The 8,590-nt window shown below is 38.5% G+C and overlaps 1 protein-coding gene across 4 annotated transcripts in view; it reads right to left on the reverse strand.

Annotated features, from left to right (window-relative positions):
* The window catches only part of LOC110045999 (uncharacterized), a 23,532-nt gene extending 15,180 nt beyond the window's left edge, over nt 1-8,352 (reverse strand). The window contains exons 1-4 of one of the 4 annotated variants that reach the window (XR_016205629.1): nt 8,267-8,352; nt 8,114-8,176; nt 5,712-5,915; nt 581-5,066 (exon numbers count right to left, since the gene is read on the reverse strand). The gene's annotated coding sequence lies outside the window, so the exon portion shown is untranslated. Of the gene's footprint in view, nt 1-580; nt 5,916-8,113; nt 8,177-8,266 lie in introns of those variants that run through there. The other 3 variants (XR_016205630.1, XR_016205628.1, XM_089282977.1) reach the window with 3 other exon arrangements.
* Between the last annotated feature and the right edge of the window lie 238 nt (nt 8,353-8,590).

Here is an 8,590-nt window from a genome sequence, read left to right on the forward strand (position 1 = left end):
CCCAAACTGATAATTAAAACATAACATTGTAACACCAACTTTTATTTTTAAATCTTCCCTTGTACCTTGTGATATTTGTAGGGAAATTCTCAAAAGGTCCCCCCCCCCCCCCCCCCAAAAAAAAAAGAAATCAAATATTATATAAAATCCACTTTTTTGTCTTGAAAGTGATCTCAGAGAGATCAAAACATCGTTTTTATGGCTAGCTTTGTGGCTAGCTTTATCTTAAAATGTGTTTTCAAGAAACTGCTTATTGGGAAAATAAAAACAGGCAAGGATAAAATGAACAGGAAAAATCAACAACTATTTTTTTCAAAAGAGCAACTACATGTATATTTTTAACTTACATGTAGGTCAATATAATGTGTTGTGTCAGAGCTGCATTTTTAAATGGAAACATTTCCCATAAATAAATTCCAAATTATATTCTTACCAGTATATTACATACCAAATATATTTTGGAGAGAGGAGTACAAAATTGATGTACTGAACTTTTCCATTTAATTTTTGTAAACCTCCTACAGCATGCAACTTTTGGTTAGGTTGCACTGTGCTGTCAAGGAATAAAATCACACCAGAATGGCTTCATATCTTTATTGTAATTTCCATTACCAGTAGAGAAATCACACTTGGACAGCTTTCTCTGATACTCTAATGTGTAATGTTAAACATGGGAAAAGCAGCAGCATCAGCATCATCTAAATCATGGCATTGTACGCCGGTGTGGGGTGTATATGCCAGGAGGTAACCAAACAAGAAAAGACAAAGAAATTTATTATCTTATTGTTTCAGTGACTTACCCTAAATGAGACATTCACTAAAATTAAATATCAATTCAGAACTTTAAAGACCTCCATCAGTCACAAAAAGACCAACAACTAGACAAAAGTAAAACAATATAATTTGTTAGTAATGACCTTCTCTGTAGTACAATGTTTGGTAGTGACCTGACAAAACGGTTTCAGAGCAAAAGTCCAGGGTAAAAGTGTTATCTTAACAGGAAAAAAAATACTTTTAGTTTAACAAGAAAAATTCAGAAAAAAAAAACTGAAGAGAAATTAAGTGCTTTTCTTGTTTTTATTTCTGTTGTGAGTATTTGCTCATTTACCACCTTAATAAACAAGATATGAAGTATAATTTTTGCCTAATTTTTTCAAACCTGCATTTTGTTTTCACTTTCAGCACATTAGGTCTGGAGATATTAATAGGAGAAGGTCACTCCAAAAAGCTTCCTATTTTTGTCTTCACCTATAGCAAGTACACATTCAGACTTTGAAGTGCCCGCTAACCTGTAGAAATCACCGGTAGTCTCAAAAAAAGAAACTATGGAGGCCGCCATTTTGAAACTGTCTTTGCAGCTAGGCTGTGTTTATGTGATGTCATTCTGTCCAACTCGACTCATTGGCAGGAAGGAGAAAAGCCGCAACTGACTTGGCATCCTTCATAAGGTCAGCAAAATCTATTTTTCCAAGTGATTATCCACTTCACTATCTTCAATACTATCATTTCGGAGTTTGGAGCATGTTTGGCTCAAAATAATATGGCTCAAGAGCAGCCATAACCCAGAGTGGTAAGTTAAAAGGCTTGTTTGTAGCCAGTTGGACAAAATCTCTCGGATGGAATGACATCACAAAAATGTGGCCTAGCTGCTGAGTACTGTTCAAAATGGCAGCAACGATGTTCAAATTTTGGGCTTCTTTGGAGACAAATTTCGCAAGGAAAACCTGCACTTTAGGGGCTGAAACCTCGGTGAGTAGCTAAACTTAATAGTGCAAGGCTTTTATTAGCACTGACAAAAAAAATATACTTTTTTGGAGTGACCTTCTCCTTTAAGTTTGAAAAATGTGTAAAATATGCAAATGACAGGACTGATGATGTCATACACTCAAACCAGTATTATATTACATCAAGTAGAGACCATGCAGCAGAGATCATTGAAACTTGGTAGGCTTATGGTTCTACAGGCAACACACTTATGCCTATAAAAATTATGTTCCCATGGCAACTCACTCTTTTCCACTCCCCTCTAACCTAATTTCAATAATTCTGTGCTTTTCAGCTCAAAAAACATTAATCAAGGCCATGATTTTGACCTTGCAAAATAAATGCTTGCTGAATCATGCAGGTAGAGCACCAATGACAAATATCAAAATGGAACTCTAAAGGTGGCCAGAAAAGTCCAAAATATCAGGAAGGTCTGGACGCAGTCTGTTGCCATGGCAACAAAACTGTTAAGCTCATAATATGAAGCAAATCCGCAAATTTCATCACACTGGTACTTTAAGCACTGTCCCCAGGGGCCCATGGTCCCTAAAACCTAGACAATAAATTTCATGACTTGTCTGGGGCAATGAATGATCTAAATGGTATGTGGGAGACACCCAGAATATTTGCAAGAATGTACTACTATCTCTTTGCAGGCACTCATTAGGCACTAACACTACTAACATGGTTGAGTTTGGAAAATTATTTTTTTTTTAAATTTATGATATTTTGAAATATTCCCCTCTCCCATCTAGCCTTCTGAATCATGTGTACTTAAGGCATCTGGCAGCCGTGTATTGATCAATACTATCGGCTGATATGTCAACTGACACTTGGCCGACATATCGACCAATACGCAGTCAATATGTTGACTGACACTATTGATGACCATGCATGTTGGCCGACACTGGGCTGATACCTCACCGACACTCGGCCAACACTTGGTTGATACTTCACCAACACTCAGCCAACACTACGCTCATTTGGTCGGCTCTTGTGTCTGACTTCTATCTTCTCTACTCAAACATTAAATAATCTTCTCTAGCCCTTTGAGAGGGTCTTTTTTCGGCAGCCCTCATCCGTTTTTGACTTTTCATACCGGTAACATTCTTCTATCTCAAAGACTGCTTTTTCCAGCTACATGTATGCTTGTCGAGACCTCAAGTTGCATTAGATATCTATTCAAAATGACGGCAGTTTGAGCTGCATCCTTGCTCATAGATGATAGAGACTCTTCTGTTGCATCTCCAATACCACCGACAGTCAATCGATACACCAGCGACTGTTCATCGCAACATGTCAGTCGAGGTGTCAGCCAAGTGTCGACCGACATACCGACCAATAGTGTTGACCGACGGTCTATTAACTTGAATAACATGTCAACTGACACTCGGCTGACTCTTGGTCGACATATCAACCACGTATCGGCCAATGTGTCAACTGCCTCTCGGTCGATATATCGGGCGATAGTAGTGGCCAATACTCAACCAACAGATGCCTTAAGTACACATGATCCAGCCTTCCTTGGTGCTTGAAAGAGTCATACACCATGGCATATCGTGGGTCAGGATATGTTGCAATTTATGTCAGATTATGAGTCTGTACCTATTATTTATTTGTTAAACAGAGATCTCCCCATACCATCCCTATGGAAATTCCAGTTTTGATTCATCCTTTTCCCTAAAAAGTTTGGCTTTTGAGATCCTCCCCATCATTGGAATTCTCAATAACCTTCTTTGGGTGGGTATGTATGTTTTCTGGCACAACACAATAAAAAAAAACAAAAAATAAACAAACTTTAAGTATAAGTCTGAGACATATATACATTGATTAACTTATGAAGACACGATTGATTATTGCAACTATACACAACTAGGTGTGAACAGGATTCAAACCCATGACCTCTGCGATACCGGTGCAATAACGTAATTAATTAAGGTAATCTATGCTACAACATACCAAACTACTATATTATGAAATGACACAGCTAAAGGAGAGTTGTTACGATATCAACACTTTTGTGATTTCTAAAATATCAATATAGGTCAAGTCTTCTAAATTTAAGATTAATACCTAACAGAAGACATACAGTAGGGCACTGCACTGTGTGCTCTCTCCACACATTCTTCCAAGCAAGATAGATTTTTTCCATATACTGTTACTGGTCATACAAGAGGTTAACCTTGCTGCTGAGTAAAGTCTTAATGTGTATTTGCATTTTAAACTGAAAAAATGTGAACTAGATGCGACAAAATGTGTATTAAATCTGTGCCAGTTCAGTACAATTTAATACAAATTTTAATCAGCAGCAAAAATAATTGTCGGCAGCTGATATTACTTCATGAAGGCTTCTGGAAGGGTTATACGTTTATAAAGCACCTGGCAGCAAGTACCATTTTTTTTTTTTGGTTTTCTTTTTTTTTTTTTTTTTAACTTAAGGGAGACTGTAGAAACTGCTAGAAAAATGTGTTTGGTACATCCCAGAAACAATGTGTGGGGGTGCGTGGCTTACTTCCCAAAACCCTTACTCTATTTATGACCAAAATCTGCGATTTGCGACTGGCACACATCTCCAAATAATCAAGAGTTATGGGAATTCACTGACAAAATAATGCCTGATGCTTACTGTAAATTACATAAATTACTCCTACAATGTACCAAAATTTTGGTTTGTGGGTTAGCCCAAATCCATTTTCATCTCTGAGGTGCAAATATTCTAAAACAACCAACTGACACTGACAATTTTAAATTACAGTGGAACCCTGTTAATCTGGTCACCAATGGGCCACAAAAATCTAACTATATAACTAATAAATAAGAAAATGACTGAGATTTTCTGTTTAAGCCAGAATAAAGTGGCCATAATAAGAAGGTGGCTGTGTTAACAGGGTGGCCATAAGGTGAGGTTTCACTGTAGAGGCAAAGATGATCAATACTGTCAAACACCTGTACCTATAAAGATTTTGGAAAGTATAGTTTGCATAATCAGTTCGAGGAGGTAGAGGAGATGTGGAAATATAACACCGTGGGTCTTAGGACCTGTTTATATGGTCTTGTGCACCTGGGACAACCTTTCTCCCGAGTTACCCAGGCCGAGCTAACTTTACACTTATTTCTTTGCAAAATTCATCAGACTGTTTACCTGAGGATCACCAGACTTGGGGGTGAGACAATTCAGGTGCGCAAGTTGACTCCCCTTGGCAGGTAAAGTAACCCTGGCAGGCAGGACAACTTTTCTTCATATCAACACTTTGGATCGCCTAACTGGGACAACTCTTGACATGTAGAGTGTCACATAATGCCTAGATATAAGATTTAAAGCAGCAATTTGTATTAAAGAAGAGAAAAATTAACATGGCAAAACCCATTGTGATGGTGACTGAAGGAAACTCAAACAAAGAGGGATATTTGCACATTTGATTATTAAATAAGGGTTATGAATAATTGTGCAGGATCAATGTTGACTTGTCCTACAAACACATCATTTCCACATATAAACACTTGATGAAGTTGCCTCAGGGGGAGGGTTGTCTCGGCTACCCGAGACCATATAGATGGGTCCTTACTGCCACTTTTTGATGTGTTGTTTCAAAGAACAACCACACAATTTTTGAAAGGGGAAGTCCTTAAACAGGACCACATCTTAGAGGTTTAATGGCAGATTCCTTCTGATGGTTTGGATTTGAATTGATTTAATTACTTTTAAAGAGGAATAGAACTTAAAAATCTTCCTCGAATTTATAAACTGTTCCTTATAAACATGTAAGCTTCCAGCAAGACATAATTAAGTTTTCATGTAATCAAGTTTTTACTGGGCGTTTTAAAAGCACAGACCACAAAAGAGACCGATGACCCCAAAGTACCAATATATACAACAGTATGTACTGTATCTTATTAAAAAGATACAAGAATCTTCAACGGGAGATGTAGGAATATGGGATACTGACCTTTAACATGCGATCCAGCTTGTCTCTTCTACAAAAATTATACACATGAGCTAAGAGCAACAAAAGCTCTGGTGACAGCAACTTTCGGAACTAAACGGCATCTGGTAATTATGTTCCTGTAGTACACACTGCAAACTGTGGCCAGCAATACTTCATCCAGGTTGTTGTTAACATTATAGGCTATTGCTGCACTTAGTGTTATCACTGAATCATGAACAATAAGAACCAAAAGTCGGAACACCAATTATGCACATGTGTAAAATCTGCCACACGATGACAGAATGCTCTCCGTTATTTCCCTTCAAAACAATAATAAACTTTTCTCTTTTCCCGAATTTTTTGCTTAAAAAGTCAAAGTAATGTGCCTGCAACATCTTTCCAACCTTAACATAAAATGAAACGAATTTGATGGTTTACAAATAGAGGGAAATCGTGAGTAATCGAAACGTCATTTTCTTGCTTCGTAAAAAGAGCTGCAAAGCGTAGTTTAGACCATATGTGACGTTATTTTTCGTTGGATGATGCATAATTACACAAAGATTTCAGGAGTCTTCTGCCCTGCCCCTGGGTACTGACCAAGCTTGTTCGGTCAAGGTGGTTGGATATTGGCCAAGTAAGACATGCCACTATGCAGCCATCTTGACCAAACAAGCTTGGTCAATAAAGGATTTATTATATGGGATAAAGAAACAGCGGGAGCTGTAATCCCGTAACATAGAGCATGTAATCCCGAAAGGACAAAATAGTCCCATGTTGCCCACTCAGGTACCAAATCACAGCCCAGGATTTGGTTTGCCATCTTGTTCGCTCACGGTGCTAGCCATATAATAAGGGTCCGGACACACTGGACTGACAAAATTTGTTTGGCCCTTCCAAAAATCTCGACAAAATTTGTCTCTGCCAAATTTTTAATTTGTCAAGCGTGGGCGCACTGAATCACAGCAAAATATTTGTTAACCACAAGTGTCAATCACAATCACCACTCTTCCTCTGGCTCAAACGAGTCGTACTTTGCTGCTTGTTTCTTTGAACCTTTGCCCCTTTTTCTGCTCTCGTCTGCTCTTGAATCCTCAGCTTGGCTGCTTTCAATTTGATTACATGTAGTCGTGAAACTTTCACTTGTACTTGTACTCGGCTGACTCGGGTGGACATACGGATGTACAAATTGAGCAGAGCTTGGTCCTGGAGATACAGCTGGAACGTTAATGTAGACTTGGGAACCGTAATAGTTGTAGTGTGCGAACGGATCGTCATGGAGCATACCGAGGTATGAATCTTCCATGTTTATCGTTTGATTGCCGCGCAAATATAAATTTAATTTTGGCGGGCTTCGAACTGAAATACTCCGACTAAAAATAGAGATCAAATTTTCTTGATTGACATTTTCCTTCAAATCATGGCGTGTAAATTGACAAATCTGTCAGGTTTCACGCCTGACAAAAAATTTGTCCTGCTCCAAGGCAGGACGACGGCGTCTTTGAAGTTTGGTAAGCCTTGACAAAATTTGGTAGATCTAAAAATCACCGGACGCACTTGTCTCAGGGAATTGATGACAGATTTTTTCGCAAAATAAACAAAAATTTGCCCAGTGCGTCCGGGCCCTAAGTGAAGTTAAATTCATTTCTAGTTCAGCTAAGAGGTTGCTGCATTACTCACTAAATGGTGGTATGTGCGACTACGCTTTCAACTACCATAGTTTTGCAAGGAAACATTGCTGTGCGACATTTTGCAAGGAAAATGATGCCAGTATTTAGTAGCAATGCCATGTAGATTAACTTAAACTGTGCGTGTTTAAGCTTTCTAAAGGACCTTGAATGAAGCTCTCTGTCTACTTCCTTCGCTTGAGTAAGCATGCATACTTCTCTTGTCCATTCTCAATGGGCAACAAAGCGATACATATTCTTGCTCTGATTGCTGTGAAATTTCAACGTGGAATAGTAAAAAGTTGAATATAATAAAAGAGTGCCAAGCCTACTGCCAAGCTCTGAATCCCACAACTCAGCGCTCAGTGCTCGTTGTGTATTCATCACATGTAATTATCTCATCAAGAAATATATTACATACTGAAAGTGCTTCTGTAAGCGTAAAAGACAACCAAAGCGAAAACTCCTTCAAAATGAGACGGAAAGCTTTCCTCGGTCTATCTTGTTGAGCCAAACTTTTGCTTAGTTTTCGTTTGCCAGCTGTATGATTTCGAATTCTCTTTCTCTTCAACAGAAGCGCACAGAAATGCACAAACTGGCGAAGTAGCAATGTTTGATTATGGCAATGGAAAGCAAACTCAGATCTGAACTGACATTTCTGGCTGATTACGCTGTCTGAGTATGGTTTTCAAACTGATTTTCACTGAAAGTACTTTTAGATACAAATATGAATAGCGAAGAATCTATGCCATAACATACCGTGTTCTAACTTGATGTACAGTAAGAACTCCGACAGAATCGAGAGCGGGCTAGCAGCCCGTGCTGTAAACAGGAAAAATTATCACATTACCTGAACGAAAGTGAAATGTTCTGCTAATTTATCTTTTAAAAGACATGAGCAACAAACCGTACCTTGATCGACCGAAAGTGGAAATTGTAGATAGTATGTTGCCTACTTCCTGGACCTTTCGCCCCGGACCACGTGACCCGAAACGAATGACCGCGGCAAAATATTGAGGCCTAGGAACTAGGCAAGATAGGATGGACGACAAAAGTGGAAGACAAAAGCATAGTTGGTAGAACTATCTAACTATGACAAAAGCTAACTCTTTACTAGAAAACGAAATATCTCGGAGAGGATAGCTGGAAATTAAAGTCGAATTTAAGTTGGCGGAGATCATTTGTGACTCAGCTGAGCCGCAATGTATTTCGGAATATACAATTAATCAGCTGAAA

Source organism: Orbicella faveolata, unplaced genomic scaffold (genome assembly GCF_042242905.1).
Source record: "Orbicella faveolata isolate gen_17 unplaced genomic scaffold, um_ofav_v1 contig_12, whole genome shotgun sequence".
In the NCBI taxonomy this organism is placed as follows: Eukaryota; Metazoa; Cnidaria; class Anthozoa; order Scleractinia; family Merulinidae; genus Orbicella; species Orbicella faveolata.